An 11960-nucleotide genomic window follows, 5' to 3' on the forward strand; every position below is an offset into this window, starting at 1 on the left:
GCTACTCTACTAGCCGACCTGGTTGGTGAGGCGTGGGGAACATCATGGGACATGCACCAGTGAAAGGGCTTGGTGATTTGACCTCTGGTCGGTCGGGAACGTCGATGCCAATCGGCTACAGTGCGGCTGTCCACGACGGCGAAGACCAAGGCAGTATAGATCGGGCTTTGGCCGAGACTAGGGATTGGCTAGGGACTTAGTATGATGCTAAAATAGTAGTAAAGGAGGAGAAGAAGGGGTCCTCACCTTACTTTTATGGTCGAGGAAGGAGGATTCGAGGAGAAGACGACCTAGTGCATCACGGATGGTGGCGGCGGCGGCTCCGGCGAACGGTGGCGCTCCGGCAATGCATGGGCATGGTAGCAGTGACTTCTAGGGCTTGGGGGCATGGAATAAGGGTAGGAGAGGATATTCAACTCATATTTATAGGGTTAGGGGTGGCTTGTTGAGGTGGAGTCCAAACCGAACACGAATCGGATTCGAGTTTGAGTCGTTTACGATTTCCTTTTTCGCAGATCTGTATTCCGATGATGATATCTCCATTTTCTGGACTCCAAATTGGACGTTTCTTGATTCTAAATTGTAGTAATCAAAAAGATCTACAACTTTGATAGTCATTTGAACTTCTGAAAACATCATCTTGATTTCAATAAATGCATCACAAGATAAATTATTTGAACTCAGACTTATCTGCACAGCACTGATTTCGGGGGCCATAACTCCTAGCTCCATTATCAAAAAGAGGACTTCCATAGGTTCAAATAAAAGCTCTTGACGATACCTACAACTTTGGTATTGTCAAGATTTGCATTTGAGGCCGTTTTGAACTCCGAAACGTCATGCGAAAATGAGGCTGTCCAAGACTACGTGAAAATTTACAGATTTTGTGGATCCTTTGTTGGGCCACCTAGAAGACTTGGCTAAGGGTTTGGACTTGAGCAAGAATGACTCCAAAGACACTTTAGGCATATCTAGAGTTTAGAAAAGAAACTTATGTAGAGAAATTTGAATAGGGTTTGAATTTTAATTGGGTTTGGAGTGAATTTAAGAGAAACAAAAAAGATGAGGTTGAACAAGAATAGGAGTAGATAAGGAATTTGAATTTGGATTTGGGTAGGCTTTGAGAAATAGGAGAGATTGATTTTAAACAAGGATTTGAATAAGATTTGAATTGAGCTGGAGAAGGATCAGGTATGACCAAGGATTGAATAGATGATGAATTCAAGGATTTTGAATTCCAACCATTAAGATCCTTAACTTATTCACTACTGAGTTTTGTAAAAACCTTTTCAAAATCTTTTTCACTCAAAACACCAAAGAGAAAGAAAAGAAAAAGAACTCTAATGCATTTACCTAGCTCCTAACAAAACTCAGCATGCAATGCACACAAAATAATAACTTATATTGATTGATTGATTAAAAAATAGGTTTTAAACCTATACTACTGGTGAGCTATTTAATAATCTTGGAAAATTTTAGAAATTTGAGAAATCTGAAAATCTGGGTGTTACACAAGCATCATCGATTTGTTACTCTTGGAGTTTGCCATCCCCTAGACGGCTTGGAGGTGGTGAAATCGGTGATCTCTTCAAAGAAGATTGTGAAGAAGCCCCGGTGGTGATTGTGACAGGTATTGTGCCCACCTTGCCGGAGAGGTAAAATGTAACTCTAGTGAAAAGAATATTGAGTAGTTCATTATACTAGTCTGACTCAATCAAGTCCATCTCAGCGTGAGAATCGATGACTTGATAGAGGAGTGGTTAGTGACTTGAACTAAACATGGATTAGGGGTGACTGGCAAGTTATCGGTACCATGGGATAAAGATCATTTTCTCTCTTGTGCTATCCATTAAAGGCATCTACTTTCCTAGGAATTGAATTATTCTATGTCGACCTAGGATTGTAAATCCTCTCTTTATTTGACATAGTTTTGGTTATCTTATCTTGCTCTAGTGATCTTTAGCTATTATTTGCATGTTTTATTGATTGCTTGTCAATGAGTTTTTAAACCGCATATTCACCCCCCCCCCTTTAGTCGGTATTAGAGCCTATGACTCCTTTTATAGTAGATTTAATCATCCCTGAGTAGGATTATAGCTAGTGACACTCAAGTCAATGTGGGAAAGCTGCCGTTCTTTGAAGGTTCAAACTATGCCTATTGGAAGGCTAGATTTACTGTTTATCTTAAGTCTATGGGCGGTAAGCTATGGGACATTATAGGTAAAGATTTTGCTATTATTGATCCTTATAATCTTACCATTGAAGATAGAGAAAATACTCTTGCTAATGCTCAAGCTATTAATGTTCTCTATGGTGCTTTGGATCTCAATAAGTTCAACCGCATTTGCAAGCTTGAGACCGCTTATGAAATTTGGGAAAAGGCTCAAGGAGATTCATGAAGGGACAATATGGTTGAGGATGCAAAACTCTTTGTCTACAAAGGGTAACTTGAGAAATTTGTTATGCTACCAAATGAAAGCGTTATTGAAATATTCATCATTTGAACAACATAATAAATGTGATTAATGGGCTTGGTGTGGATGTATCCAATGTTGATTTTTCTTATAAATTTCTTAGAACTTCACCTAATAAATATGACATTATTGTGATTTTTCTTGTGAGATCAAATTTGAAGAATACAACTTCAATGGAGATCTTGAGTGAAATTCTCACTCATTATATTTTCAAGAGGTCACAAAAAGATCTTCACGATGATGCTACCGAAGTAAAGAAGAAAAATATTGCATTCAATACTCAAGCATCAAGAGATAAAAGTGATCATAAAGAGAGTAATGATGAAGATGATGATGAAGACATGACTCTAATTGAGAAGAGATTAAAGAAATTATTGAAAAAGAAAATATATCACGGTGGATATAGCAAAAATGGGCAATCATCCAAAAGGAGCCCCTTTGAAGAAAGAAGGTGTTTTAAGTGTGATGAGAAGGGACAAATTGTCACGAATTGAAAGAACAAAGAAGAGAGAAATATACTAAGAAAAAGAAGAAAAGCGACGGCAAGAAAGTCTTCAAGAAATTCTACAAGAAAAAGAAAGATGGTCAAGCATGCTATGTAGAATGAGATTCGGGTGCAAGGTCAAACTCCAATTCTGATGAAGAAAAGTCATCTCAAAATAGTCTTGTCTGTGTAGCCATCAAAGAGGCACCTTCACTCTTCTCCACATCTTTTTGTCTCATGGCAAAAGGTTACTCTAAGGTATCGTGTCATGAAGATGAATATTCATATGATGATCTTATCGAATTGATAAATGGTTTTGATGACTATATAAGCAAAGAGAGATCAAAGTTTAAAGAGTTGAAGACACTACTATAGAAATAGTCATCAGTGATGGCTCAAAAACGTCATCAGTGGTGGTTTTTGAACCGACACTGATTACTCGGCACTAATAATCTTTGATTATCAGCGCCAGTTCTATAACTGGCACTAATAATCAGTATCACTGCCAGTGGCACTATCAGTGCTGGTTCCTATCACCAACCGGTCCTGATACATATTACAAGGCCAAAAAAGCTCGCATTTTAGAAAGAAAAATGATTTCAGTGCGTATGCATGGAACCAATGAACTTGCTGATTTGCAAAGCACTGGCATCATATTACAAAATCGAATGCATCCAACAGATATATCAACATCATCATCCCAGAGAAATCACGCATCAAAAACACATCTAGCTTTCCATGTTTCACCTATGGCATTTCGCATAACCCAACATTAGAGCAGATTAGAGGCTCTGTACCTCCAAATATGATCTACCAATTCATCAACCAAACATGTTACACACGACAGATCGATGTGTACAATCCTCATGAATTCTCACTTCACCCACCAGGCCACCACAAACTTAGGGTCAAACCACATCACTAGCACAATTGAACAAATTCACACCAAAATAGAGTACTAGAGAACCCAAAAATCATCTGCAACAAACTCACCAATCCGTAGATTGGAGAGTGCAGTTAGGATGTAGTACTAGAAGAGCTAGACTGTGCGGCAAAATCTTTGGTTCAAAAAACGTGGAAACTAAGATTCACCACAAAGGAGCTGATACGAGAGCAATTGGTGACTATGGTAGCTCTGAAACCCATAAACCTGAAATTTTAGAACCACTATAACTAGTTAGTACTCGCACTAGACTAATTAACACACAGGAAAGTACAAAAGTCATGCATCCAAATACCCACCTCTCAGACAGCTTGGAAACTACTAGCTCCGTCAGATCCACTTGGGTAGCTTCTTAATGCATACACGAAGCAAGATCTCACCTTTCCAGGGTAGAGGTAATCATATACATCGAGCAACTGTGCTAGCTCGAGAATCGTGTAGCTATTCTCCTTGCCACCTAGGTTTACTAGGTTTATTACAGTAGCAAACTATCAATTGGGGAAAAGAATCGAGCAGTGAGCAGAGACAGAGAGGTGGGAGGGGAGGAAGAGTCACACTGGATGAGTACCGCTCGTGGGAGGGGACAGCGGTGGGGAGCAGAGGGTGAGGAGGTCGCAGGCAACACAAGCAGTGAATGCGTCGAGAGAGAGAGAGAGAGAGAGAGAGAGAGAGAGAGAGAGAGAGAGAGGGAGAGAGAGAGAGAGCTAAGTGCTCCATCGATGAGGTGTGAGGAGATAAGGTTGAGAGCTCGTACGCGGACTTTTTCACGAATGTGTTTTATGTCTATAAAGTTTCGAGTCTGGCTCAAAGAGTATCAGTGCCGGTCCTACTAACAAATCGGTACTGATAAAAATTATTAGTGCTGGCCATGTCTATGAACCATCACTAAAGTATCAGTGCTGGTTGTTAACTAGAACTGGTACTGATAATGAGTATCAGTGCCGGTTCAACCTAGCTCAATCATAGATTGAGCACAGAATGTTACAATCCAGCATTAATACTTCATCAGTGCCGCTTTGTGCCAAACTGGCACTGATAGGGCAGCACGGATGATTATTCAGTTATAGTAAGAGAAGATACACTTTTCTAAAAGAACCCTATGAGGAGCTAAAGACATCTGATGAGGGTCCAAAAGAAACTCATGAGATGCTTAAGGAAGCTTATGACTCTTTCATTGCTCATGAAACCAATAGAACCAAGGTACATATGAATATTTCTTGCAATATTCTTGATGACATGTCTAATTCATCTCTTATGAGTACATCTACCTCTTATGGTGATTTGCTTAGTTTGTCATCTTATCCTAAAGTTATTTTTTGCAATGATTCTTTGCTTGGTGAAAACTATGAGTTAAAGGAAAAGATCAAAAAACTAACTAATGACTTGGCAAGATGTTATGTTGGATAATCCAAGATTACAAAAAATTTGGATAGTCAAAGGTGAAGGTAATATGCCCTAGAGGCAATCATAGAGATGATTGTATCACACGTCTATGTTCATGTACTACCGAATAATGTGTTATTCCAAGAATGACTATCGTTTACATTGATTGACAAGTATGTAACTTATTCATGAAACTTTTTGTTTAGATCATGATGTTATTCTTAGTTGATCCCTGATCGCATATCATTGTGATGATACCTAAGACCGGCACATGTATTGATTGATGATCACGTTTCATGGATCATAGGTATAGAGATACCAGGTCAATAATATGAATATTTATGTTAGAGAACATGATGTTGGATAGACCCACCTTGAGATACTGCTAAGATTGTTATTTATTATATGCCATCAGTTGTTATCTCAAATGGTTTACCTGCAGGATCCTTAGACCTGAGATTGTCATTGATTCCCAGAATGTGTAGTGGCATACTTTGAAGCTGCCAAATGCTATTCCGTAACTGGGTAGTCATAAAGGTAGTTTTCAGGTTTGTTATGGAACATGTCGTGGGGTATGAGCAATCATGATGGAATTTGCCCCTCCTTGATAATGGGAGAGATATCTCTGGGCCCCTCGAGGTAGTTGGATTGAGAAAGTGCATGGATATGCCAATATGATTAAAGAGTTAATCATGATGAATCTACTATTTGATCGAGTGAATGGTTAAGCTATCACAAGGGTGGCATGTATCTCTCCTCGAGCTTGACTGGTATCGTGAGGCGAAGGGATCAGTGCATGTGTATATCAAGGTTCAGCTGATATGATCTTTTGTGTATACTCGGGAGTCAACATGTCCTGCTAGGGACCGCTATTGATTTCGGTTTGGAAAGGGTTTCCGAGTCGTAGCCATTTTTACATGAACCTAACAAAGGGTTTCCGAGTCGTAGCCATTTGTACATGAACTTAACGGGTCACACACTTAATGGGTTGCAACAAAACATGTGAATTGGATTCGTATATGGGTTTTGATTGAATTGTGATCCATGAGAAGTTAGAGTCCTAAAGGGCTTCCAACGTGGGAGCCCATTGGTGAGCTCTATATAAGGAGAGGTGTGGGTAGGGCGTGCTGTGGTTGAACCACTCAGAAACCCTAGCTGCAGCCTTCCACACGATCTCCCAAAACCCTAGTCGCACGTGCGGTGCTAGCACATCGGTGCTTGGCATTTCTACCCAATACGTGTGGATACCGTAGAGGCTCTACTGCTATTGTGGCGCTAATCTTCTCAGTGAGTTGAACGCGACATGTTCAGAACTGGTCGCTAACCGTGGGGAGTTGGTCGAGCATGACCATCTACTCGGAGTTGGTCGAGGAGCACGACTACCTACTCGGAGTTGGTCGAGGAGCATGACCACCTGTGTGGGGCTGGTCGTGGATCTGATCGAGAAGCTACTGGAGGATTTTGATGCGCATTATGTTGGATCAGTCTACTCCAACTCTTCTTCTGCTGCACTGCGCGTCGAGCGGTAACAATCTATGATCTCCTACTAGCATGATTTCCTGGGTGAATGCGGTAGAAATTTTTGTTTTAGGCTAATGTAGCATGCCCGTTCCCCAACAAAAGGTTCTCCATTAAGAAGGAAAGCCCTGTGTATATTCCGAAGAAGGGTAAGAAAGTTTTTATCCATAACAAAAACCACTTTGGTGAAGGGTAGCGGTTGTTGCACAGAATACAAGGAAAACAGGCATATTGAAAAAGATTGCAAATGCACTAAAGTTAATTCATATGCATCTTTTGATTCATGCTATGTTCTTAAGAAACTCTCAAATGAGACATCTTAGTATATTAATTTAGATTCCTAATGCATGTACAGAATCCTAAATCTTATATCTTCTTGAATTTGTCCATTCATTGATGAAATCATGAACACTTCCTTTAACAACTAGGATTTGGTACTTCTTTCTTAAATCCATTAAAGGTAGGTGACTGAGCTTGGAACTATATAGTATTTAGTCTCGAGGGTGAGAAGCCCTTGGGGAGCATTGGGAAAGAATGTGGTTATGGTACTCGCCAATGGCAAAGAAACATAGAGTTGCCTGCCTTACTGTCATAATCTTGTGCATCTGATGAAGAGTTTGTTGCCTCAAGTTATCAGCCTAGAAATTACACGTATAGTTTTAGCACATGTTGCAGGAACATTATTCGTAGCATCTCTATTAATCGAAGCAATTACTACTAATAAACACTACATGAAAAATGGACAAAGGAGACACACATAAGTGACGGGTCATTACACGACCCATCACTTATGCCGCCTCAGGTTGGGACTGGGTATTTACCCATCACAGATAACAGGTAATATGTGACAAGTCATAATATTACCCGTCACCCTGCACCAGTCATAAGTGACGGGTCATGTTACAATCCGTCACTTATAACTTGGCAAAGGTGACGGGTCTCTCTGGGCCAGTCATAAGTGACGGGTCATAATATGACCCGTCACTTATAACAAATAATAAGTGATGGGTATTATTATCACCCATCACTTATTACTTGGATCTATTTTAAGACCTAGCTAGCCACTGTGCGGGTGAACAGTTACTCAACAGTTTCGCTCGCACAGTGCTGGCAATTTTCACCTGATACGCTAGAGATTTTCTAATATCTTGTAGATTTGAAGTTTGAATTGGTGCTAGGTCTTTCAAGGTTTGCATATCACCCTTTCCTCCTCCTCTAATACCTATTTGGTAAATATGTTGTGCTTTGAGTTGTAATCAACCATTTTGCATCTCTATCCAAAATCTTAGTACAAGTGAGTTGTATTTATGTTAGATTTGATACTAGGTTTTCCCACTCTATCACGAGATGCCACAGATCTAGTGGTAGGGAATTTTTAATCGTATGCTTAACCACAAAATTAAGGTAATTGTTAATGAAGAATGAATATTTTTACATTAATTATAGATGACAGACATAAGTTGGATGTACCCCGAGACCCAGACTTGTCCGGAGTACCTAAGCGGGGTGAAGCATTTCATGAATGCTGCCTTGGTGGATATGAGAGATCGTGGTAAAACAGCAATGTATTATCCATGTCGCTACTACAGGAATGAAAAGAAGTTCCCAAAACCAGATAATAGCCATGCACACTTTGTCATACATGGATTTAAAAAGAATTATACATGTTGGAACAAACTTGGCGAGGAAGGACTTAATGAGAGAGAGATGGATCGGGCCCTCCATACCGATAGTGTGGATCAAGGACTTACACCCGGTGAAATAGATCATCATCTCAGGGATGAGAACATATTAGGTTTGAATGATAATGATCTTGAGGATTTTGTGGAGATTGTGGACCAGATGGTGCGGGATGTCGAGTGGCACGATGAGTATAATAATGGTGAGTTTGCTAAATTTCAGGAATTTGTGCGGGATTTCAACACACCCTTTTATCGCAACTGTAAGGAGAAGTACACGAGGATATTTGGGAACCTAAAGCTTCTACAGCTAAAGGCAACCCATGGTTGGATTGATAAGAGTTTTGAAGCATTGCTGGATCTGCTAAGGGACATGCTACCGGAGGGTAACTTGATGCCCAAGGGCGTCTATGACGCGAAGAAGATAATTTGTCCTATAGGACTATAAATAGAAAAAATAAATGCATGTAAGCAGAATTGTATCTTGTTTCATGGAGAGTATGCAGAGCTGGATCAATGCCCGTGTGTGGAACCCATCGATATAAGCGTAGAAATTACAAGTATGGATTCACTAGTGTTGATCTCAAATATGTTGGATACAAGTCTAAACCCTTCGTACTCGCTAAACATGTTCACCAAGTCCTTTATGTGACTGACACAGAAAAGAAGAAACACCATGTTGTTCTCGCTGGGAAAAGATGCATCATCGGAGTTGCAAACATCATTGATGAGGAGGAGTTCAATCAATTCAATGAAATCCCCCCTTTTGCTACTGCAATCGTGCCACGTCTTTCGCCGACCGGGGAAGCTCCATACTTGCACTCCAACCATAACGAAGAGATCCATGTCAAGAAAGCACAAAAATGGTGAATTTGAATTTTAGTATCAAATATTAATATCAAGTTATTTGAATTTGTAATATTAATGTCAAATTTGGATTTTAGGTTTCAAGTTATTTGAATTTATAAAATGTGACGGATGATATTATTAACCTGTCACTTTTATAACTAATAGGTGATGGGTAAATAACATAACCCATCACCTATGACTTATATGTACAGGTCGAGTTGAAGTAATAGATGACGTATGATATTCTTAACCCATCACCTTTACTTACAATAAGTTACGGGTGATACTTATAAGTAACGGGTGACATTTATCACCCATCACCTATGACTTGTATGTATATAACCCTAGCTAGTTTTCGCATGCATTCACTCTCATTTTGCCTAAGTCTTTTTTCCTGCGCATGCTAGGGTTCGTTGTCGCCATCGTTGTCTACCGAGTCGGTCACCGTCGCCGCCAGTCCATCACCGTCGCCCCGAGCCCGTAACAGCCCTCTCCACCCCCGTCAGAGCCCCGCCAATCCTGAGTTTTAGTCCTTAGGTACGCTCTACTGCACGTGTGTGCTTGACTCTTCCTGGTGATCTTAATTCCATGCTTGTTGAGTTTAGAAGGATTGGTCATTTTCTTCTTGCGAAAATTTGCTTCCATTCTCTTTTAGTGCACCAGCAAAGAGCAAATTTTGAACTTGATTGAAGAGATCCTCAACTTAGATAGGTTCATATTGTAGTCCGAGATATTGGTCTCCTTCATACTTGTTTGCTGAGGATAGAACCATGTAAGCTACAATAGCTAATATTTGTTTTCCTTTTCATTTAGATGCATGGTTGCCTTTCATCGAAAGATGTCTGAATGTCCTTTGGTTGGCTCCAACTTGGTCTAGATTCATTTGAGGGGGTAGCCAATATTTGATGCTTTTAATTTTACCAGTTTAGGTGCTAAATATGCATAATAAGTGATGTTGTGGATAAAAGCTATGAGAAAGATCAATGTCATGAGTTGTCCATTGTCGACCATCCTCTATGTGGGGTTTTCCCTAAAATAATCACAATAGAACACACTAAAACTAAACTAGAGTGCTATGACTTCAAGTTGCAGTTCAGTTTTTGTTTTAATGCAATTCCTTGTTTCCAAGATTTATACAATTCTAGATAGAAGTTCAAATTTTGTAGGAAAAACATAACAGCTAAATTATTCAAAACATCAAATGGTATGAACATAAGTAATTTTCTCTAATATTATGTGTTTCCCTGTGAGATTAAAATAGGAGACCAACAAGTTTAAGAATTTGTTTGTGTGTGTACAACTTAAAGTTGAAAAGGATTTTCATCAATGGACAGATTTTGTAAGACAGCCCAATAAAATGGTCACGTGTAAATGGGAGGGTGCATTGTGAAGCTACAGAGCTTCATCATAAAATTATATTGTAAATTTTTTTATTCAGTGTGTGCTACGTCTTTCATTGTTTTCTTTTGTTTAATGTGTTTCATTTCTTTACAAAGTTACATCCTATTTTTCCTTCACTTGCAGGTTGTGATGCAGTCATTCATTTTGCAGTCACAACTCTATAGTAGCGTGAAGGACATAACACAAGTTGATAGAGACTTGGAGGTAATAATGATACATTTCATGTCTACGTTTTCCTTTGTGTTTTTTTATCATGCTAAAATGTTATTTTTTATCGTTAACTAAGTAGAGATCTGATATGATAACAACTAACAAATGGAACTCCAGATGCTAAAGAAATCATTTTCTTGGTTCATCATAATATTGAAAATTCAAGCGCTTCTTCATTTGCTATTTTGTCCAGTCTTAGATCTAGTTTGTTTAAGAGATCTAGTTTGTTTAAGTGAAGCACGGCCCACTCTTAGATCTCCATTTTTTCACTTACTATTTTGTCCAATCTGATGTGTGAAATTGCAAACCAAAGGCTCATTGAGCTGAGATTTGGAGGCATAATGAGTTAATTTTGATATTTTTATCCATATCTATGTGCCAAGTAGTTTTGGTTGGTTGAATCCATTTTTAGCTTCATCTGTTCTTTATGCCTGTTACTTTGCTTTTTCTTTCAAGAACTTGTTGCTTTGAATTTTTTGGAACATGTCGTTTTGTATTTAATACCGTCATTAAAATCAGAAACCTGCTTTTTCTCCCATCCACTGTTTATATATATGTGAACTCTGAGTCGGCTACCTATGATAGTTAATCTCTGAATAACCATGGCATGGCCCAACCACGATGATTCTTAGGATAGAAAGATTGCAAAGACCACAACTTCTTGATTCGGTTTATCTGTTTGTATTTTTCTGTCACCTCTTCTGAGCGATGACATCTTAAGGTGCAAGTTTATAGTAATATAAGTAGTTTGTAGTAACCTCGATTCCTTTTCTTTCCTCTTTTGATAATAGAATATACTACACTTGGTTTCCATGGAGAAGAAGAGGACTGTCACCCCTGAAAAACCAAAAGCGCAGAGGATACTAGCATTAGAGGCCGCCCCAGCACAAGATGGGACGGATAGGAGCCTAAGCCCGCACCTGTCGTCCTCCTTCGGCAGTGGTGAAAGCCAATATCATAGCCCGAGCCCTATTCCATGTGAGCAGGAGAGTAGACACTGGGCAAGTGACGAAGAATAC

Source organism: Phragmites australis, chromosome 2 (genome assembly GCF_958298935.1).
Source record: "Phragmites australis chromosome 2, lpPhrAust1.1, whole genome shotgun sequence".
Lineage (NCBI taxonomy): Eukaryota > Viridiplantae > Streptophyta > Magnoliopsida > Poales > Poaceae > Phragmites > Phragmites australis.